The sequence below is a fragment of the Homalodisca vitripennis genome, chromosome 4, assembly GCF_021130785.1.
Source record: "Homalodisca vitripennis isolate AUS2020 chromosome 4, UT_GWSS_2.1, whole genome shotgun sequence".
NCBI lineage: Eukaryota > Metazoa > Arthropoda > Insecta > Hemiptera > Cicadellidae > Homalodisca > Homalodisca vitripennis.
This window is the reverse complement of record NC_060210.1, coordinates 20760437-20784961: the sequence shown is the minus strand read 5'-3', so window position 1 is coordinate 20784961 and position 24525 is coordinate 20760437. Positions and strand designations below refer to the sequence as shown.

At 34.2% G+C, this 24525-nt stretch overlaps 1 protein-coding gene across 1 annotated transcript in view; it reads right to left on the bottom strand.

Annotated features, from left to right (window-relative positions):
• The window catches only part of LOC124359022 (pyridine nucleotide-disulfide oxidoreductase domain-containing protein 2-like), a 186177-nt gene that overhangs the window by 128126 nt on the left and 33526 nt on the right, over nucleotides 1-24525 (bottom strand). The gene's annotated exons all lie outside the window — the stretch shown is intronic.

Sequence of the window (24525 nt, the reverse complement as noted above, 5' to 3'; positions counted from 1 at the left end):
CTACAAGTTCTACATGTCCGCCCAACCATGGAATTTGGCTGAGCGTCATTGAGGACTATCGCTCAGTAAGCCGAGACAGTTTTTGTTGCCTGCTAAAAGTATGTAAAAATGTTTTCTTTCTTTATGTCTGTTTATCAGTCCACAGGACATCTTCAGAACGAAATGAGCTATTAATTAAAATTATTTTAACCAACCTCAGAGAAGCCTATTTCTCGACACGTTGAATGGCGTACTCCCACCTTATAAGAATAGATAGTTTGGTATTATACATCTCTATTAGAGGCAAATAAAGGGTCTTATATAAGCAAATTTAGTCAAATAGGTATATTACGTATTATAGATAGAAAACAGTAAAATGTAACCTCTACGAGCTCTTCCATGAGCTCGAATTTGATTACTACTTCGCGGAATGTTTCTCTTTTTTCGCGCTAATGGTCAGGGACATTTCTGATCGGTAGGCTACTTTTGCGAGCTCAGATCCTGATAGATCATTCTCTGCTTGAAGATTGTTTTTCGAAGGATTGTGAAGGAAACAGGATTTTTTCCGGATATTTGTCATCGTTCAGTGATACAAACAAATCATTAACACTACGTTTCGAGATCTGCAATCTGATCTCTTCTTCAGGTAAATAACTGACCTAACATATAATTACAAACTAGGTTAATGACTAGGTTATTATTTGAAAATTTTAACATAGTTTGTAATTATGTATTAGGTTAGTTGTTTACCTGAAGAATAAATCAGATTGCAGATCTCGAAACGTAGTGTTACTGATTTTTTTTTGCATCACTGAACGAAGGCAAATGTCCGGAAAAAATCCAGTTTCCTTCACGATAGTCGAAGTACAGTAATCGACCACTCGAGCTTGAACAAGCTCCTCATGGAGGAATAGGCGTTGCGTTCTTCGGTTTCTTAATAATAAAATCTAACTTAATAATAACACTTAAAATGTGTTCACGTCAGTTTCCTACAGTACAGTTGTGGAGAAGACGTAAATGCTGTAAAATTATACTACTCATTATACTACGAACATGTTTTCGAAGCTAAAGCCTAAGGAAATAGAAGACCAAAATAGGGTAATACAATTAATTCCTCACAAAACTGTTTCATTTTTCATTTTACAGGTAAACAAACCTAAGCAACCTGGCATCTACTATAATTCTCCTTTAACGAATCAACTACTTAGCATCGAAATGTTTTCTTCTTTAAATTCATTAGGTTCCTTCATTTCACTTTGTTCTATAAAGTGATCTAAACCCGAAGCGGTTAGATTTAATTATTTATAAATCTCACTCTTATTTTCTGCAATTAATTATCTTCTTATATCTAATTAAGGGGGTTCGGTATGCCCTATCCTTTCCATGTTAATTTGGCAAATTTTATGTACCTTTTTCTCAGAAACCTTTAAAGCTATCATCATCAAACTTTAGGACACTACTATTTAGACCTTTGTTAACATTTAGAGCGGAAGACATTATAAAAATCTATTTTAAATTTTTATTAAAAAAATTATAATTATAAATTATTTTACAAAAAATTAATAAATTTTTTATTTACAACAAATTAAATAAAAACTTTTTTTTAACTTTGTTCCGCTCTAAATGTTAACAAAGGTCTAAATAGTAGTGTCCTAAAGTTTGATGATGATAGCTTTAAAGGTTTCTGAGAAAAAGGTACATAAAATTGGCCAAATTAACATGGGAAGGATAGGGCATACCGAACCCCCTTAAATCAATTGTTTTAAAATCTCGCTCAACGTAAATTCCTCTTAATAAGTAAAGAATAAAAAGCAAGACGAGACTAGTAAATTGAGGCGATAAATTGGCAGGCTAATTAAAGATACGCCGCACAGTAGGCACTAAATATTCACCAGAGTGTCGGTGTAATGTATCTACTCTGCCCAGCGCCACGGTCATAATGTGTATAAATAGGCAGATGTGGGTCCGCTAACACATAAATATGGGTCCAGGTGATGCAACCACTTAACGCTATCTACATACACTGTACAACTACTGATTCTCTGTTCTATATAACATCGGAAACAATTTTTACTAATTGGGTAGTATTCGTCTATGTATTCTCAACCATAAAGTATGATACAGTATTTTCAAAATCTCAAAATGATAGCTAATAACCGAGTTCTTGAGTGTTTACAAAAAACTTAATTACGTCTTTAGTTATTAACTTAGAACTCTCGATTTTTAATATTTCGTTCTTTAAGAGAAGTACCATCAATACTGTACAAGAATATTTTTACGGTCATTATATTTTGAATAATGAGGAGTTAAAGTAGTGAAAGGTTCAATTTTAAACAGAAAACTGTGTTTACTCCATATTTTTAACTGTCACAATCCACAAAAACACAAAAAATATTTTTCTTTCGTTCTAATACTACCGAATTGGTCGAACATTGTCTCCTGTGTAATGTAAAAAGAATAAGTGATTATAACGTTTTAGTACGATTTTTTAAACTGAACCTTTAGTTTTTTTTTTACCCTTACCTGAGGAAGAGATCTCCAAAAGTTATGTTCCTAATTTTTGTATCACTTAACAATGGCAATTTTTCGAAAAAACGTGTGTTACCTACATAATTATCTTTTTAATCTGAGATACTTATTTACAGACAATTTAAAAACGTTTAACTGGTTCACTTCCTTCTCGTAGCTATGTCTAACAGAGACATACAAAAAATAAAGTACGGGTAAAACAGTTCTTTGTGTACTTCAACATAATTCAAAATTTGATTTTTAAGAGATTGAAATTCTAAAATTTGTTGTTGACGATGTACAGTTTAAGAATATAACAGACATTTACCATCGTTCAGGGATATAAAACAACACACTACGTTTCGAGATCTGCAATCTGACCTCTTTCTCAGGCGGATTTGTGACCTGGACATAACTACAATCAGGGACCATACCATACGGGATAAGTGGGCCATCTAAGTTGTAGTAGTGTAGACAGTCCACCCTAGATTGCACGGCGCTGTCCCGTTCCTTTTACCCCGTGCTTCCTAATCGCCCCCCCTTCCACGCTCCACAGCTTGTTTACAGAAAAGATCCGATACAGTAGGGACCACGAAAGAGTGGCGGCGTCCAATATAATGGACAGATCGCGCGACGTTGCCACAAAACACGTCACCTGCCGAACGGCACGGCCGCTTCGATATCAGCGGAGAAAAGTTGGCAACGTCGCTCAGTCCTCATTGGCTGCTCCAAGGTCACGCGCCAAATAGGCTCCTCCCTAGACTGCACTCTCTGGTGGTCCCTACTGTAGAGGGAACTACGGTCGCACTATTCTCGCCGCCCTCTAATTTCAACATACGATTACGAGAGTACCTCTATTGTCGGTCTCTGCTACAATATATACTACAATTAACAAGTCATATGATCGCTTATATCAGGAATCACAACAGACAAGTGGTGTGTTTATTTATTTTATTTCCAACGGTATACCATTTTTACTGTGAGAAAAATAAGAAAGAAAAAACTTAAAAGATTGTTAACACTAGTTTTAAAGTTCATGCATTCTTCTCATTAACTTGCAAACTAAAAAACAGAAACTTCATAATTATATCCAAATCATAGAATGAAAAGTATAACTATAATATGTGTAATGCACAGGCCGAAAAAAAAGGTAAAACGAACGAAAAGACATAATATATTACAGTTTTAAAGCAAAATTTTAAAAAAACCAACAATAACACTAAAGTAAACTCTACGAAATACGGTAACAACTTATAAATTATACAAGAAGAAAATAAACCAGAATAGACTATATAGTGCAATAGCAATAATATACTTGAAGTATAAACCGTAGTTTGACCAATTGGTATCAGTATTCGCTTCTATATCGCGCTACATGTTACGAAAAGTCTACGTCTGGATACATTTCGCAGCCGATTCTCTGCGTCCTTGGCGTTGCGCTGTTTTGCGCTTTGCCAACTGCAGCCTCACAAAAAGCTCCCGATACCTAGTTTTTGAAGGTATTCTTATGTTAATTCTTTCGAGCAGTTGGGGGCGGACCATGAGAGCATTTAAAAGCTTGTATAGGAACATGGCATCTTGGATCTTTCTTCTACCTTCAAGTGACACCAAGCCCATGTGCGATGGTATTTCCTCGACCGGCACATCTCTGTAATGAAGGCCTTGCCTCACTCCCACAATTCTCACAAACTTGTCTTGAATTTGTTGCAGAGCCCTGATGTGGCCAACTTGAAAGGGTGACCACACAACCATTGAAAACTCCAACACTTGCTTGACGAGGGAGCAGTATATGAACCTGAGGGCTCGGAGGTCGGTTATGGCTTTTGTGGATCTGTTCACAACACCCAGAAAACGATCAGCAAGGTTCAAAACAAAGATGATTTGAGCTTCTCGCGACAGGTCGTTTGACAAAGGCACCTCCATACTCCGAATGGCAACCACTCTTTCGACCCTGTTTCCCAACAGCCTGTATTTGTTAACCCCATACACACCATCTCTACACACCAGTCAGCTGTCGTCCGAGCCCCCCCCCCCTTTAAATGCCACTACAGAACAGTATTTATATGAATATGTAATAATAGAACGGTTATGGATTGAAATGGTTGATTTGAGCGTCCCTAAGGGAACGAGATCACGGACTGTCTTCTGCTGCAAATTCCTGCCCACGAACTACGCATGCAACAGTGGCGTCGCAAGAATTCTGAGGCTTGGTGGTGTGTGGTCCGGACAGGTGGATTTCTTCCTGGGGTCTCTTTCGCCTTTCAAAAAAAATAAAGCAAATTGTTAGCTAATTATAGGGCCTACTACTCAGTAACTTTGTTGTGATGTAACTTGTTATTGTTATTTTCTTGTCTTGTTAAAATTATTTATTTAGTTACTAGTCTTTGTTATGTTGTTACTGTATTGTTATCTTATTGTTTTGATGATATTATGCATTTTGATATTCGATTGTTTCTGTTAATACCATTTTCATTGTTACAATTGCAATGTAGTCTTGTTAAGATTGTCTTGGTAAACTGGAAGTTTTTGATTGCATGTTGTATGTAAACATAGTTTTAAGTTGTTCGTATACCTAGATAAATAAGTCATTTTTTTAGTCATAGACTAAATGGTTATGTACCGTTGTAAGAAATAAATAAATAAATGTAAACACTAATAAGAGCTAGTTAAATCAAGATATTCTGAAAGCGAACTGTGTATGATATGACTAACTTAACTATAGCATCAACCCAGTTTAATCTTAAAATAAAATAAGAACCCTCATAATGTTAAAACGTATTTCGCATATAGAGAAATCAATATTGTAAAGCCAAATTACAGTACAATGATTTACTTACTGTCAGTATCAGGATAGGAAGCTTTAATTGAGCAATTTGCATAAATAATTAACAACTATAAAATAAATCGGTCAACCATCAGACTACGCGTCTATTGTTAGTTAGGATTAAGAATGTTGTTTTTAACAATGATGGACATTATAGGACAAAGTATCTGTCAATGGCGTCGATATCTTATAAATTGATTTAACTTTCATATAATATATTGTGAAAAATGCCGTAAATGGTTTTATTAATTTTTCATTCGAAAAATTTAACTTTCTCTCCCCTATATTTTTAGAATATTAAACTATCCTTAACAGTAACTCCACCGTGTTACATTAATAGATCTTGGAGGTAAAAATGGTGACTTCATCAAACATAGCATTTAATCGAAGTTGTAATTTTGGTTACGTTCAAACAATACACAATTTTGATGGATTCTTCAGAAAGTTTTATTTTTACTTCCATTGGTTTTGTCTCATCAAGGCTTTTTATTTGAGAACCCAGTAAACATATTCGGGTTTCAATAACCCCTTATATCGGGAGGAGGAGAGCATGGTTTTGAAACCAATCAAAAACATCATCAAGTGTTGTTATTACGTATTCTTAAAAACAGTTTTCAAATTTTCAAGTATTCAAAATTAAGATCGCTTTGGGACAGCTAGTGCATGACATACACGAGCATGACTTCTATTCCGGAGATCTCGATAACTACTGACTGAACTATGTCCTTTTAGTGTTATTACAAAGGTTTCAAAACGTAATAAGATATATCGAGGCTCTTCCAGTTTTCACTGGCGATTTGCTTTATTAAAAAGTATAAAGTTAATACTAAAGTTAAAATGTATCATATAAGTTGAGATCGAAGAGAAAACGCGTTTTATAAAAATAACAAAAACAGACCTACAGTAGGGACCACTAGAGAGTGCAGTTGAGGGAGGAGCCTATTTAGCGCATGACCTTGGAGGAGCCAATGAGGACTGAGCGACGTTGCCTAACTTGCTCCCCGCTGTAATAGAGATGGCTTCAAGTAGCTGGAACCGCTACTTTGTAACCGCTACTCGATTGGTGCGAAAGTAGCCGCTTCGGATCGGGCCATAAAGCGGTTACAGCTACTAGCGCGCTCCCTGCTACTGCTGCAGTGGTGACATGTGACAAAGCAGTACGACACTGGCGCGCATGGTGGCAAACGCTACAAACTCAGTGGTAAACGCCAAGATTTTAAGTTTGGCGAGCTATAATAACCATAAACTCAAATTGAACGTTACAAAAAATTAAATTTCAAGCAATATTTGAATGTAGTTATTCCATTAACAAAAACCAAACTGAACATAGTTACAGTTACTGCTACTGCTACATGGCTACAAGTAATCGCTACAATAAACAAGGATTTCAGCTCCGAAATCTAGAGTAGCCGAAAGTAGCCGAAGCGGCTACTTGTAACCGCTACTTCAAAGTAGCCGGAGTCGATGTAGCAGTTACAGCCAAGTAGCCGTTTGGCCCACCTCTACGCTGTAACAGAAGCGCCGTGTCTGTTGGCAGTTAACACGTTGTTTGGCAACGTCGTTCGGCCTGTTTCATTGTATTGGCCGCCACCAACTGCATTCTTTCGTGGTCTCTACTATAATCCTGCAGTGAGGCGGTCAGGCGAGTTGGAGGAGCAGAGCTTTCTCGTGATTGGTTGAATCTTAACCAACCACCGAGCAGTTACAATCAATATGGCTTCGTGTTACAGGTTGCCAACTTTTTGACAGTTTTATGCTGTATTCCTTGTTAGCAGACGACTGCTGACTATTGCCAGTTTCGGTTTAACGTCAGTTGACTGAAGATGACTCTCCAGAGCGTGACCGAGATGTTAAATGTCTTAGCAACGTTTGGTGTACGTTATGACAATGGCCGTATAAACCAAAGAACTAGAATGGATAAAGTTTGTACAATTTTAATGTTTTCCACTAAATTCACTCTCACTCTGACAAGAAAATAGTCCGATCTTGAAAAAAATAGTCTTATACGACAAACATATTTTGAACCACGTCTGATTTGTGAAATCATTAATTTATTTCAATGAAAAATTGTTCAATAATGGTAGCAGAGGAATATTCATATTAATAACTACTGTTTTATTTTTTTTATATGCCAATATCCTAGAAAATAACCTATATTTAATAGGCTGGAATTTCATTATTAGGGCTAGGTTAGCCTCTCTGCCTTATAAATATTGTCTACTTATTGTATACCATCTATACTCATAAGTCATTTTAAATTTATTTGAACAAAGTGTAATTCCAAATCGTACATTCACAAAAACTTAATCATTATTTTGGACTGACGATAGCAATTAATTTTAATCCTTATTAATACAACGGTGTTGAAAAATATGACTGAAATGTTTATTTGTAATAATAATAAACTAATAAGTTTGGAAGAAATCTCGTTTATTCGCAACATAATAAATACCAGTATACTTTAATTTTATATATCATTAATGTTTAAAAATCCTGCACCAATTAAATTATTAATTTACTAAATTAATCCATTCTAAAGGGTACTAAACCCGTAATACACACTTTTAATGTTATTTGAATAGTGATATAACTTCTCCATGTTTTATGAATACATAAAGCCGTGTGCATTATAAAACGTCGGTCGTCTATCCTGGTTATAATCTTTTCGCTCAAACTGCATATAGAAGGACTAGTTTGCTAGAAAACTTGTAAGGCGACCCATGTTTTTTCTCCGCTTTAAATATTTTAAACCCGTTTTCATTATTAATCGTCTCTATTATGAATTTTTTAATTAATTTTGCGCGTGAGGCTAATTTGAAATTTGCTAATTTTTTTGTCATAGATATGGTGGTTTTATACCACCATTATATAGACTTGTTTTGATTAGAAAGATATAAGAAGTCTCCATCTCCTGTGATAATTTGATTAAACATTCCCTTCGCTCCCTTATTCATCACAATGCAACCACCAACCATACACTCTCTTTTGTTTTAGCCCATTTATCAGATTGTTGAGAACACAATTATATAATTTTAGTTTTCAGGTACACTTTTATAAAGGTTGACATAGGCATTACATGGGATTCCTTTGGGAGAGGGGTTGTCATGAATCCTCTGTCTTCAAAAATGTTTGTTTTAATCGTAATTACTAAATCTATTGGATGTGATCCCTCTCCAAACAATATAAAAATATAGGAATAACAGCATTTTAACTTTTTTGAAATAAAACTGTTAAAAGTTTTATTTTGAATTAAGTATACCTCATTTATTTCAATTTGATTTATTCAATACCCCTGGTGAGGTATGCTTTTCAATAAAATGCATCCCCCAAAGCCAATTCTTAGTTACGCCGTTATTCACTAATCACATATGGTAGACCTGTACGTTTTGTATAATGAACCTTTTCACGTGCTCCCTTAACTACTTGACACTTTTTCGCAATTTACCTTCGCACTATCACTTTACACTTCACAAAGTTAACAATAATTTTCAGCCGGTAACATTTGTCTTGTATTCAAAAACGTATCAGTGACCATATAACACTCATGAGATAAATTCCATAATCTTTAGCTTAAAGGCAGCAGTGTTGGAGGAATTTAGCTGTGCTCGAAGAGTCCTAATACTACCCTTTCAACAAATAAACGCTATCGTGTGGCGGGTTGCGTTTACGTGCTAGCCGCTGAGATGAAGGCGCAACAATCTCTTTAACGACTTTAAACTTACGATTTCGATTTGCAGACTAGTATTGATAAATACGTTATTTTTAAAAAATACGTTAAACAACACTATAACAACTGAAAAACAAGGAAAAGTCCTATTATTGCTATTATTTGGTATTCTCTTATTATTTAATTCCACAAAATATCAGCACTGTCACAAAACAGACTGATTGTAGTGAGTGTGATGAGTTATTTGGGTCAATACGATTACTGAAAGGAGGGTTTTACCCATGAGTCACAGGAAATGTTTTCGGGACGCAGCGCATAATGCTACCCCACCACCACCCCTACCACCTATCACCACACAATTTAGGTCACACGCGCAGCTAAAGTCCTAGAACTGTACTAGCTACAGATTCTGCACTGTACGTGCTTATTCGCAAGGGATGCCGGGATTGTAGCGCACGCTCATTGCGGCGCTTGACCGAACTACACAAGTAGGCTACAGAAGAAAATGTCCCGCGGCCATCTTGATTTTAGTTCCTTCAGTACCTACAATTTTTAACTTCAAACACATTTACTAACTCATCTTTAATCGAAGAATTACGGGAGGTTTGTCAATTTAAAGATGTAATTAATACGCATCCAAATGCTTTTTAGTTTGTTCGGTATTTTTTTATTCGTTGTTTAGAAACAATCTCAAACTATTTTGTACCTCAGCACTTAAACACTCATACAGTTTACATTTTACAAGAAAAACTAAAAAGAGTTTGGATGTGTATTTATCACACCTGTTTAAATATGAATTATATTTATAATTTAATTAATTATTTACTTAAGTTTAACCAATGAGCGAGCGAGATTCTCTCTGCCTAAATTTATCAAGGTCAATCCACCACCAATCCAAGGATATCCCTTCTCACCCTCTCAACCTGAACATTCTCCTGTATTGTGTTACCTATTTGGTTATGGCTTGTTCACCTTTTATGAGCCACGTTGTGCGTGCTGAAGTGTATGTTCTCCCGCAATCATGGACTGTCCGTCAGTGTGGGCCTCTGGAGCCCTAAATCCTGGAATTCTCTGTATCTGCCTCCATTCTCGAGCGCCTGCTCCAGGGACTTCTCTTGTGGTACTCGTGAAAGATAAACTTCACTCGGTGAGTGACTTTATGATGCATTCCTAGAAATATTCCTTCATCAAGTTTCCTTTTAGAATTTGTCGGTAACAGGAAACTCCGACTGGTCCTCCGAAAGTTCAAAAGTAATTATTCAACATAATTTATTGATTCATTTTTTTACTATATCTCTCGTGACATCTTTTGGTTCACCAGCACCGTATACCTCTATTTCTTAAATTCTACAACACCTTTAAAATTATACGTCTCTCACAGTTCTACGATAAAACTCCAGGCTGTATATGTGATTGAAGTTTAACAATATTTTTATTAAATTTAATAAATAATATTTAAAACTCTTAAAAGCTATGAGCTCACTGCTATTACATTTTACAACTGATTTCCAAGTGATATGAAGAATCTGCCTACTAAAAAGTATAAATTAAGACTGCAAAATTTTCTTCTTGTCAACTCTCTATAGCACTACAGAATTCTTTGACTTAAATGCGGCACATGTGTAGTCCTGTTTTTTTTATGAATGGCATTTTAGACTGTAGGATTTATATTGCTCAATCTATTACTAAGTCGAATATTGTTATTTTATTTTAGCTGACTTCTTTTTCTATTGTTTATATATTTATTTTTAGAATTATCAATGATTCTATGACGAGTATAAAGGCATGTTTATGTGTTGTGTGATTAATAAAATCTTAACTCTTGAATCTTAAATCTTCAACATTGAACTTATGGAGTAAAACTAAAGGTAATGTCTTTGCAATTTCTCGTTTAATCAGTCAAAATTATTACACTCAAGTCGCACAAAACTGGATTTATATTCTTTTTAAATCCCAAAATACAGTATAAATATTTAATAGTTGCTCACCCATACCAAATGGAAGTTTTATATTCTTTTGTGCCAAAGCAAAAACCGACGTTTAAATCTCCGTTTTGTTTAACTTTTCAAATCCTGGACTACAATCGCCGTCAGTGCTTTAATATTAGGTTACACACGTAAATCACAAAGAAGCGTTACACTGTTTTGCGCCAAAGCAATGACCGATGTTTAAATCTCCACGCTGTTTAACTTTCCTAACCCTGGACTAAAATCACCGTCAGTGCTTTAATATTAGGTTACACACCTAAATCACAAAGAAGCGTTACACTGTTTTGTGCCAAAGCAATGACCGATGTTTAAATCTCCACGCTGTTTAACTTTCCTAACCCAGGACTAAAATCACCGTCAGTGCTTTAATATTAGGTTACACGCCTAAATCACAAAGAAGTGATACACTGTTTTTGCGCCAAAACAAATACCGACGTTTAATCTCCACGTTGTTTAACTTTCCTAATCTTGGACTACAATCACCGTCAGTACTTTAATATTAGGTTACACGCCTAAATCACAAAGAAGTGTTACACTGTTTTGCGCCAAAACAAATACCGACGTTTAAATCTCCACGTTGTTTAACTTTCCTAATCTTGGACTACAATCACCGTCAGTACTTTAATATTAGGTTACACGCCTAAATCACAAAGAAGTGTTACACTGTTTTGTGCCAACGCAATGACCGACGTTTAAATCTCCACGTTGTTTAACTTTCCTAATCTTGGACTACAATCACCGTACTTTAATATTAGGTTACACGCCCAAATCACAAAGAAGTGTTACACTGTTTTGTGCCAAAGTAACGGACGCTGTTTAAACCTCGACCCTGCATAGCTTTGTTAAACCTCTGTGCATGTAACACAATGCATTGCAATTTCACAGTTAATGAAAATTGTTTTTCATCAAAAGTCTTTTACTTCTCTAACTCGTTCAGTGCGCTTTAGCGCGTACTTTTCCTTTAACTTTTGATGTTACACTGTTATATTCCATATGGACGGGCTTTTTGTATTATCAAATACTGTTGACTGTTATTTTGAGTTAAAACAAGTTCCGGGTCTTTTCTGAACCGGACACGTTTAACGTAATCTTATGTCGAAATAGAAAATAACTAGTGTAGATAAGCGCATTCCTACCGAATTTAAGTGCAAAATTATATAAATAAACATATTAATTGTGCTGATCATTTTCTCTGCCAAACTCACTGGTACGCAATGTTTGATTTATTAGATTACCTCACCGTCAGCATTTTAAATGCAAAGTGGAAAAAAATAAATTTGTATCGTATGTTTTGTAGTTATAAGAAATTGGTTGGAAATGTTTGGAAACAGTAAAGAGTACGTGACAATTCAGTTAAATAGAAAACTTATGAAACTCAACGTAATTATTCATAGACCTGTCAAGTACGAATCATGTTCATACACCTTGATATTCGAAATTGGATAGTCAGGCCACACATCAAACTCTTCTCGGTGTAATGTCATGTGCACAGAGCATAGTACATTTGGAATTTACTTAAACTACTGATACCACATGTGATATGTACGTAGACTGTTGGTAGCTTAATTATGTAAAACAATGTGGCATCAACCCCGTCTACCTGTAATTGTAGTTTAAACAATACAATAGAGTTTTAAACAATACAATAGAGTTTTAAAATATTGATGATTTAAAACATCAGAGTCGACTGCTTTCAGTTGTACTTTTTTAATGCAATTTTATATTTGTCTCATGAAACCAATTTTAAGTTGGTTTTCGCATTCAAATACGTGAGCTTGTGTGTAGCAATACAGTTTTTAATTGGTAAGAAGAACCGGTTGTATCCGGTTTTAGGAAAACTCAATAGAGACACAGTTTGAGATTTTGAGTTAAGGATTGTATAGGGAAAGGGTTAAAAGGGCTTCTCCCTGAGCCCCGTTCAAGTTCGAGCGTAGCACCGTGAGTTCCCTATGAGTTTCTCTGTAAGTTCTGGATAGTTGTAGAAGGAGTTCCTTGTGTTAGTTTGAGAACACCGAGTACGCTTTTCAATTTATTCTCAAGCCACTTTTATTATAATTCTTACATATATGAACTTCAAAACATAAATCCATTGTAAAGTATTTATTTTTCTAAATTTATAATATCATTTAAATTTTTTAATATATTTATTTTACTGAAGAAAATCTTATTATATTTAGAATTTAAAATTAGAACAATTCGTTAAGCACAAAAAAAATTATTGATCAACTTTCCATGTTACATAAATTATGACACAAAAAATTAATTTTGAGACTGACGGCTGACAATTTCTATATTCAAGTAAGCAGTATCTAAAAGTGAGTGCAATGAAATATCAGTCAGGCTTACCAACTATACGAATAGTATAACAAAAATTCCCTTCATATAACCATACAAAAATTAGGTTTTTATATTATATTATATAATTATATAATTGTGCATAACATTTGGAACACACTGTATGCACATGAAGTTTTCAGAAACCTAATTCGGTCAAAATGGGTCTTCTTCCAGCTCTTGCAATCTTTCTCGGTCTCAACTATTTCCATTGCCATAGTGTAACTACTTTATTGTCCCTACGAATATAATATAAATACATAGGATTGAGAAGCCTACCACGATCTAATAATATCTACTCCCGATATAAGGTGGAAATCCTCACTAAGTTTAAGCAACATTTCAAAATAATCGTATATAATAATGTTTGCGTTATAGAAGTATTGCTGTTTTTCAGTTCTCGGAAAGAATGACTCGTTGAGGCCTGTTAGTGTGTATTCCGCTGTTTTAGGCACTGTAAAAATGCTATATCACAATGTTAAGGAAGCAAATCATTTTTGATTACCTTATGTACAAGCATTCACTCATTTTTAACAAGGTGGGGTTTATTACATTTTTAAAATATCATTTCAAAAAACAAATTCCCAACAAAGTATTTCCAATGCATTCACCTTAATATTTTATAAAATTTAAATGTTAACAAACTTCCAGCCTCTGTCACGAACTTATACATCAAAGAAGGCTTAAAAGTGTCAACAGCTATTTCATGTCAGTTAAATTTGTATTGTGTTACATTAATACTATAATTATTTTTCCACTTCTAAAGTACCCCGGGAACATTATCCAATAGTTATCTTCTATTACCCGTGGTTTCACACGCAATTCTCAAAATCGAAGTGCATAGCCATATTAATGAAAGCATTTATGATGTAATATGATTGATCCATATGATATTTTTCGAACAAGAGTAAAAATAGCAGGTCAAAAGTTTAGACTGGTTCTATTTTGGGATTTTTATGAAAAATATATACATACAGACTTCTCATAACTCTAACGATCCAAAAGTGTCAACTTCCATCTGTTTAAATTCACTTTCTGTCCAGTATTTCTAGTTCCATAGTTAAGTATGTCTTATTGCGTTGATCAAGGCGTTTGTCAACACTGGGCGTTGACATTGTCTATTTTATATGAAGATTAGCCTATTTTGTTATCTTGTTAAGTATACAATTGTTGAAATAAAACAATTTAAACATTAACTTAATTTACTGGTAAGTCTATAGAGTTACACTTATTTATGACGATGACTAAACAAATTTTGTATTTGTTCTCTGGCAATAAAGAATTATGAATTGAAAGGAAATTGATATGTATGTTGTTTCTTAGGACCTACTTAGGTCAAAAAGTATCTACTACTAGTCCTTGTAATCTATTTCCAGCTGAGATATTTCAATTATCAAAAATAGAGTTAGACCCGATGAATTATATATATATATATATATATATATATATATATATATATATATATATATATATTTGAATATTAAAGAAATAGATCAACATCCGGATGGTATAAATTTAAGTATATATAAATTATCCTCTACAATTTTAATTTGTTTTTTATTTTTAAATTACACAATTAACTACAAATTTTAGATTTTAGAAATTAATATTCCTTGTATTATACAAAGTTATTTACTCTTTGTACCCAATTCAAAATTTGTTTTATTAACGTATGATATTTCTTTCGTTTACCTATTTATATCTCTTGAAAATGTTAGACCGTTACTTCCGGTCTAATTTATTTACGGTTCCGCAGTTGAGTTAATGTTGTTGCACTGATCAAATAAATAATTAAACTTTTGTGTTTTTATACTCTATCTTTATAATAACTGCTTTTACTGACAATCATTTTCTAAGCCCGTGTCAAATATTAATGGTTGGTAAAGTGTCTTTTAAGTATTTCTGGTTATCAAATTAAATCATAATATAATACATCTTTTAATGAAACTGTTTGTTTTGCATCCAAATAAATGTTGAAATTGGCAGCGTTATTTCGTTTTGTTTTACAATTTTATTTTAATATTTATAACTTATTATGTATCTCCAATTTTCAAAATGAAAATACAAATATGCAAAGTCTCAGTTGCCCCAGTTTTCAAAACTACAGACCGACACAAAATACACTAGAAATATTAACTATTAACAAAAAGTCTTTCACCGCTAAATTTGTCATCCTATAATGAATGATAATTAGAGATGAAATAGATAATGCCGAAAATAAGCAACAAAGATTGAAACGGAGAAATTGAGTGGGCTGGAAGGAAGAATACTGACAGTTTATGGTAATAATAGATTACTGGAGAAATAGAGGGGGATCGGAAGTAAAACACAAACTACTTAGGGTAATACTAGTTCACTCAAGAGATGCAGAGGGTTGGAATGGAGAATACAAACAGGTGATAGTAATGATAATTGATACGAGAAATGGAGAGGGTTGAAATGGTAATACAAACAGGTCATAGTAATGATAGTTGACACGAGAAATGGAGAGGGTTGAATTGGATAATACAAACAGGTCATAGTAATGATAATTGATACGAGGAATGGAGAGGGTTGAAATTGATAATACAAACAGGTTATAGTCATGATAGTTGACACGAGAAATGGAGAGGGTTGAAATTGATAATACAAACAGGTCATAGTAATGATAGTTGACACGAGAAATGGAGAGGGTTGAAATTGATAATACAAACAGGTCATAGTAATGGCAGTTGACACGAGAAATGGAGAGGGTTGAAATTGATAATACAAACAGGTCATAGTAATGATAGTTGACACGAGAAATGGAGAGGGTTGAAATTGATAATACAACAGGTCATAGTAATGACAGTTGACACGAGAAATGGAGAGGGTTGAAATGGATAATACAAACAGGTTATAGTAATGATAGTTGACACGAGAAATGGAGAGGGTTGAAATGGATAATACAAACAGTTCATAGTAATGATAGTTGACACGAGAAATGGAGAGGGTTGAAACAAGGAATACTACATTCTACCAGTTTATGCTAATAATAGTTTACTGGAAATAGAAAAAGTTTAAAAGGAAGAATACAAATAGTTAATGGTAATAATAGTTTACTGGAGAAATGGAGAAGGTTATAAGAAAGAATACAAACATCTTATGGTAACAATAGTTGACCTTAGAGTTGGGGTGGTCGTAAGGTACAATGCCAACAGCTGATAGTAATAAAGTTTACCGTTCTCCAGCTTGAATTTAATTCGATCGTGCGTGTAAAGATTAATCTAATTTCCATAATAATGTCGCGCTCTGTTTTGGTGGTATTGAGGTATAAATTATAAGTAAACGATATCTATAGAATTTGGTGCAAAGAAAGTCGATGTGGTATTCTGGCAATCCTCTATCAGTTGTAAAGAGGAGAAGACAAGTTATGGAAAAAAATAAATTACGAAAGTCAAATACTTGTTATGAGTTATTTCATAAGCTAAAACCCTTAGTTGCTGCAGATAACTAGGATTCATTACTCCAACAATTAATAATTGGCTAAGATCTGTGGGTTCGCACGATATTTTGTGTAAAACATGTGTTTGAAATATAAAACACGTAAGATAAAAATACATGTATATTAACTATCCCAACACATACAACATTATTTTATAGTGCCTCGATGTATATACTTCTATTATTTTAACACTGAAATTATACCTAATCTAGGACAACAATCTGAACGTATCGTGGCAAGATATGTCGATAAATATTTCATATGTACACTTTCAATTTAGCATAGAACTTTATTTACTCAAGAATGAGTTTTATTCCTCATTTTCGTGCAACTTCTTTTTGGTATGAGTGTCCTACCGTATATCCGCAGGACATCTCGAGAATAGAGTGAGCTGTGGATTTGATCTCTTGCATCCTCGGCGAGGTCTGTTACGGCACAATGTGGCCTAATTCTACCTTGTCGTATACAATTAGTCTTGGCATGCAAACATTTAAATAATCTAGAATAACAGTGGCAGTTTCACATGACTTGATACACTGCACTAGACTATCTAAAATGCAGCTAATCAATTATCCTATCGCAGCAGTGATGTAGCTGCCGATAAGCGGATTGCCATGTAAACAACAGAGATTTCGGGATATGAAACAAAGTCTGATTTGATGGGAGGACGGAGCTTAGAGATTGAGTGTGTGAGCGGAATATCAATAATGGGTTTACAGACAAATCGTGCAGCTCGGCGATCATACTAGTTAATACCTCTGCTGTTTGTGTAACATTGAAAATCTGATACAATTATGAGCGGGCATGTTCATTGTTCGCACTAGTTAATACCTCTGCTGTTTGTGTAACATTGAAAATCTTATACAATTATGAGCGGGCATGTTCATTGTTCGTACTAGTTAATACCTCTGCTGTTTGTGTAACATTGAAAATCTTATAAAATTATGAGCGGGCATGTTCATTGTTCGTACTAGTTAATACCTCTGCGTTTGTGTAACATTGAAAATCTTATACAACTATGAGCGGGCATGTTCATTGTTCGTACTAGTTAATACCTCTGCTGTTTGTGTAACATTGAAAATCTTATACAATTATGAGCGGGCATGTTCATTGTTCGTACTAGTTAATACCTCTGCTGTTTGTGTAACATTGAAAATCTTATACAATTATGAGCGGGCATGTTCATTGTTCGTACTAGTTAATACCTCTGCTGTTTGTGTAACATTGAAAATCTTATACAATTATGAGCGGGCATGTTCATTGTTCGTACTAGTTAATACCTCTGCTGTTTGTGTAACATTGAAAATCTGATACAATTATGAGCGGGCATGTTCATTGTTCGTACTAGTTAATACCTCTGCTGTTTGTGTAACATTGAAAATCTTATACAATTATGAGCGGGCATGTTCATTGTTCGTAATAGTTAATACCTCTGCTGTCTGTGTTACATTGAAAATCTGATACAATTATGTGCAGGCATGTTCATTGTTCGTAATAGTTAATACCTCTGCTGTCTGTGTTACATTGAAAATCTGATACAATTATGTGCAGGCATGTTCATTGTTCGTAATAGTTAATACCTCTGCTGTCTGTGTTACATTGAAAATCTTATACAATTATGAGCGGGCATGTTCATTGTTCGTAATAGTTAATACCTCTGCTGTTTGTGTTACATTGAAAATCTGATACAATTATGTGCAGGCATGTTCATTGTTCGTACTAGTTAATACCTCTGCTGTTTGTGTAACATTGAAAATTTGATACAATTATGAGCGGGCATGTTCATTGTTCGTACTAGTTAATACCTCTGCTGTTTGTATAACATTGAAAATCTGATACAATTATGAGCGGGCATGTTCATTGTTCGTAATAGTTAATACCTCTGCTGTCTGTGTTACATTGAAAATCTGATACAATTATGTGCAGGCATGTTCATTGTTCGTAATAGTTAATACCTCTGCTGTCTGTGTTACATTGAAAATCTGATACAATTATGTGCAGGCATGTTCATTGTTCGTAATAGTTAATACCTCTGCTGTTTGTGTTACATTGAAAATCTGATACAATTATGTGCAGGCGTGTTCATTGTTCGTACTAGTTAATACCTCTGCTGTTTGTGTTACATTGAAAATCTGATATAATTATGTGCAGGCATGTTCATTGTTCGTACTAGTTTATACCTCTGTTGTTTGTGTAACATTGAAAATCTGATAAAATTATGAGCGGGCATGTTCATTGTTCGTACTATTAATACCTCTGCTGTTTGTGTAACATTGAAAATCTGATACAATTATGAGGAGGCATGTTCATTGTTCGTACTAGTTAATACCTCTGTTGTTTGTGTAACATTGAAAATCTGATACAATTATGAGCGGGCATGTTCATTGTTCGTACTAGTTAATACCTCTGTTGTTTGTGTAACATTGAAAATCTGATAAAATTATGAGCGGGCATGTTCATTGTTCGTACTATTAATATCTCTGCTGTTTGTGTAACATTGAAAATCTATATATATATATAAATGAAACTGTTCGTGTGTAACAGCATCACTCACAAACGGCTGGACGGATTCGCCTAATTTTTTTTTTAATTTGTTCGTCTTGATCTGTAGAAGGTTATAGGATACTTTTTATCCCTTTCCCGATTCAGGATTCCGCCCCACTGGTTACAGAAATACCCGTAAGAAATGCATTGCAGCAAACATATGTTATTAAGTGAAAGAGTCTTTTCAAATTTTTAATCAGCTGTTCTTTGTAAACATATATAATGCGACAAAAAATTGTTGTTATTTTTGACAGTAACTAAGTAAACATAAATATTTTTGACGTTTCTATGTAAACAAACATTTTTTGACATTTACAACGTGTCACAAATGTCAAATTTTTGATCAAATATATCTTTTTTACAATTTCCAAGAACAGTGTTATTTTCTATCAGTAAAAGGTTTAAAAAAATAGGCAAGTATTTTTGTTTTCTCAAGGCAAACTGTACGTCGGTGTTGGAAATAATATGAGTCACTTGAAACAAGTACACATACACGGGCAAAGCTTACGAAAAGCGTGCGAAGCCGTGGGAAACAGCTAGTTTGATACAATTATGAGGAGGCATGTTCATTGTTCGTACTAGTTAATACCTCTGTTGTTTGTGTAACATTGAAAATTTGATACAATTATTAGCGGGCATGCTTATTGTTCGTACTACAGTCAGACACAGAAATAAATGTTTAGATCTCCCCAGCAGACAAAAGACCAATTGTGCTAGATTCCTGAGTGATAGGATTCGAACCCGGATCTTTCACTTGCCGGGTGAATGTGCTACCATTCCACCACAGAGCCCTTACTTTTTACGATTCAATTATTTTGTATTTTGCCGTATTTCACGACTTTTCACCCGGCAAGTGAGAGATCCGGGTTTGTGTCCCGGCAGAGCAAGTTTGTACTTTTTGTGATTCAATGTTTATTGAAAAAAATAAATTCGGCTATTGCCATTTATACAAATTTAATTAAATGTAAATAAAAATCGATTGGCAGGTATTTGGTCTTCCGATCATATGTATATACGTTATTGCTCTGGTCAAGACAAACATATTTCACCATATGAATATGGATCTCCGGTGCTTATTTCCCATCTGTATTTATTTTTATTAAAAAGTTAATATCTCAAAAACCAATAAATTTAATTATACCAAATTTGGGTCCTGTTACTGAAAAAAGTCATTGAGGTTCTTAGCGAATAGCCAACAAATAAACGGCAGCTCTCAGTGTGGCCCATGTCTTGTTACAGTACTCTGCTCCTAAGCAATTATTTATTATTCGATTTAAATCATTTTTGTGTCATTAGATAATACCGTCTAAAAACTGTTATTCTTGTAGTTCTTGAGAAACCCTACTGGCTTTTAAGATGTTTAAAGCTTTAATAGCCGCCATTTTGAAAATACTAAAGATAATTTCATGATAACTTTTTCTGTTATTGGCCTTGTTATTATAAACATTTGAACCAAATTTGGTATAAATAAACTTATTGTTAATATATTAATGTTTTAATTAAAAAAAAACGCATACGGTCAGACAGATAAATAGGAAACTAAGCATCAGTGACCTATGTTCATATGGTGAAATATGTTTGTCTTGACATTTATTTATTTATTTGTTTATTTATTTATTTATTACCACGACATGAGCAATAACGTGGTATACCTTTGTTCCGAGAGTTACGGGACACCCTATATATATATATATATATATATATATATATATATATATATATATAATTATACAAAAATGATAGGATTTGAAGATTTTGCATGTCCCTCTGTGGGATTTGGCAGAGAGTTAGTGAAGCCTAATCGTCTGCAGGATATCTTGCGATCGAATTGAGCTATGAATTTTAAATTTTGCATCTCTCAGGAAACTGGAAAATTTCTCTTGGCTGCATATCTGTCCGATTTTCTTCTGTTGTTTATCTTGAGAAGATAAGATATAGACTAGTAATTTATCATTATATTTCAGCGACATGTTATTCTATGTGCTCTTGCCTTTTATTAAATTTGTAATCACGATTTCGCTTTCTAACACTGTGGTTTAATAAAGACAGTCCTATATACGAGAGTTCATCTAAATAGGTTTTCATTACTTTCAATAATAAACCAAAATCAAAGTAATATTTGTATGAGTATTCCGTCTCATTGCAATCGGCAGTAAAACATGAAACATTTTCTAACGTAGAAAAAGCATTGTTATGTAGCCTACTCTTGATATATAGCAGTGCACTCATTCATTTCGAATGTAAAGAACGCTTCCGGAACGAATAAAGAATAGACGGTAAACAACTGCCACTGTGTATTTTAGTGATGGATTAGCTTTAAAATGGAGGAATGGCGAGTCAAGTGTACGATATTGCTGTAAGATGACAATGGAGGGCCTATAAACCACTCGGTTTCCCGGTGAGAATCTAAGCCAGGGGAATGAGGATTTCAACATAATAACATGGCAACCTGACCTGGTTTACCTTTTCTCATTAAATAACATTGCATCTCATTTGGGGTTTCACATCTTGTCCACTATTACATCTTTAACTGTATATCTCAACAGTGGGTTATATGTTTTGGTTTGTTTAACCTGCTTGACACTTTCTAATAAAGTAATTTATTTCACGTACATATTGTGTTTTTATAAATTATGAACAAACATTAATGTAAAGAAATGAAATGAAAAATGTCTTTATTGAACACAAAGAAAAACATATTCAACTGGTGAGGTTAGGACTATTAAGTCCTCTCTCTTACACCTAACCGCAAATTTATAAACGATACTTTTAGTGTAAAACAGAGCCACAGTACAGTCTAAATTACTCTTTTACATTCAAAATGATGATCTATATTCATATAAAATAATGAGATGAAAAGAAGGTTCTTCATTAAATTAAAAATAAATAAATTAAATTAAATTTGAAGGAAATTAAAAGACATTTACCCATTACTATTCATACAAAGCCATCGTCTCATACCCTATGCCACGATATCAACCCGACGAGGCCCGAAACAGATGGTCCTTAAGCACCCCCCGAAACCGCTCCCGACTACGAATACCTCTGATATGATCCGAGAGATTATTCCAGAGTCGACAAGCAGAGACTGTGAATGGTTCACTGTAAATAGAACATCTATGAACAGGAATAGACAACAAAGAGGCTCCACGTCAATGTTCCTGGTATATTGTGTAATTTTGTTAAGTACGCAAAAGCTATTTTTTTTTTTTTTACTTTTTCATCAAACATGGCAAACATGAGTTATTTTACAAAACAACCGTGTTGGTTAGTAATGAATTATTATTACCTACGGTAATAGTTAGAAGACTATTGTAAAATCTTAAAAATGGATCTAAACATAACGCTAAATCACATTTACTAACGTATTATATTGGTTATATTTTTGCATAATGTATCTGGCACTAAATTTACATATTATTAGTTGCACTTTTTATGTAGAGAACCTACATAAATTAAAAGCCGGCTTTAGTAAAACGACCTTGAGTTGTTCCACACAAGAACAACGATAAAATTCATTTTTACGTCGTTATTTTCTATCGTTATGGAAGAAGTCTCGTTTTAAAGATATAGTTGGTACGCTTTCAAAATCGTTTTATTTTTTTCCAGTACATTGAATGGCTTTTAAATATTTAAATAATGAAGTATAAAAGTTCGAAATATTTTTATGTACGAAATATTGTACGTTTTCTAGAAGTCACGATTCAGTCTGCTTAAAAATATTTTGAATCCTTTAAAATTAATGTAACACTTATCACTGTTGTTAGCTCATACTTATTTCAAAATTGCACTATTTATGCTGCATTGAATCTATTAAGAAGCTATTGCCCATTCCTGCTATGACTATCCCACACTGATTCTTGAAACTTTTTATCGCCAATTCCACGGATTCGTGTTATTTAATAGGCATATACATTATACATATCGTCAAGCAAATAAACTGCCATATACATTTTACTTCTGACAGCCAATATCAGGTGTTACTTTCAGACGTCCTTGACTAGCGTTTTGGGATACGTGGTCATCCATCCAATAGAAACATTGTTATTTATTGTGCATTGAAATGTGTTTTATTGAAATGACGTAAATTTTTATGGATAGTTGAGAAGTTACAAGTGCTATTAGTGTTATTAGTGCTATTACTTTTGTGTTTTTTTTTATGGATTCGTTCGACGCTGTGACATTTTAGTTCATTTTACCAACAATTTTTAGGATAAAACTGTACAAACGCATATGCAAATTTCCGATAACCTCCTAGGGAATCGAACCCGTGACATCTCGGTTTCTTAAGCCCGTCTCACACCGAACTTCCAACCATCTGATGGATGGATTTTATGTCTTGTACGTCCACGGGGTACCACCTCACACCGCAAACGTCCATCCAGCGGGTGAACGGGCGAATGTTTTTGCATCTCGTCTTTCTGTTGAGTTGCGATCTTCACATTGCAATAATGGCATTTAGTGTACCTTGGTGTGACAGTGGTCTTGTGAGAAGTATACCGTGGATTGCTGCTGACAGTTCCAGCAGTGATGACCAAAATACAGTCCTACTGTATTCAGTTAGCGAAAGAAAACATTGGGTACGCCCCATTAATAAAAAAACTTAAATCATTTAGTAAACTCCACCAATTTGTGGCTGGCTTAAAGAGGGACGAAGAGGGATTCAAACAGTATTTTAAACTAGGTAAAGAATAATTTGAATAGGTAATCACAATCAATCAAAAAAGCAAACTCAAAATTACTATAACCAATAATAATTGAGGTTCAAATAACACAGGTTCACCGACCAATAAAGAAACCACTGACTTAGCGAGGAACTGGCGGGGTGGTGTCTGTCGTGCGCATGCGCAGCTGATAACGTCTACGCGGACGCCTGTAAAAATCGCTAGACGAGCGATTCCAAAACATTCCGCTTGAGGTAATTCTCTTCCAGCGGGACGGACTCTAATAGTGCAAACTATACAGATTGTACCTTCCGGCATTATTTGTCTACATTAGATAGGATTGAGTTTTAAGACATTTGCAGTAATAGTTTATTATGTACGGGATTTTGTTTTCAATATAACTAATGACGAACCCGACCTTTATGTTATTTTACACTGGTTGATGTCACTATCAGGTGTAAGTTAGCTGTCGTTGGTTTCAACACATCTTACCTACAAGTCTTCTTCCCCACGCTTTCCTAGATGTAAAATCTTCTACACTAAAATATAATGAT